Genomic DNA, 251 nt, shown 5'->3' with positions numbered 1-251 from the left:
GTATTTTTGTTTTATTTCACTCTTTATGGATTAGGATGGTCAACATTTAACATCCCATGCTTATTCTCCATTGAAAAATAAAATCTAAAACTCAGCTGATGACAAATCTTGTCCATAGACCAGGTCTTCTTCTTCTTTAGGTACCGTCTCCTCTAAGGAGGTTGGTAATCATCATAGCTATTTTCACCTTTAGGATTGCAGCTCTGAACAAGTCAATGGAACTGAAATTATTATACCACTTTCTCAAATTG

The sequence above is a fragment of the Diabrotica virgifera genome, chromosome 3, assembly GCF_917563875.1.
Source record: "Diabrotica virgifera virgifera chromosome 3, PGI_DIABVI_V3a".
In the NCBI taxonomy this organism is placed as follows: domain Eukaryota; kingdom Metazoa; phylum Arthropoda; class Insecta; order Coleoptera; family Chrysomelidae; genus Diabrotica; species Diabrotica virgifera.
The sequence above is the reverse complement of the archived record's forward strand: the minus strand, read 5'-3'. Positions refer to the sequence as shown.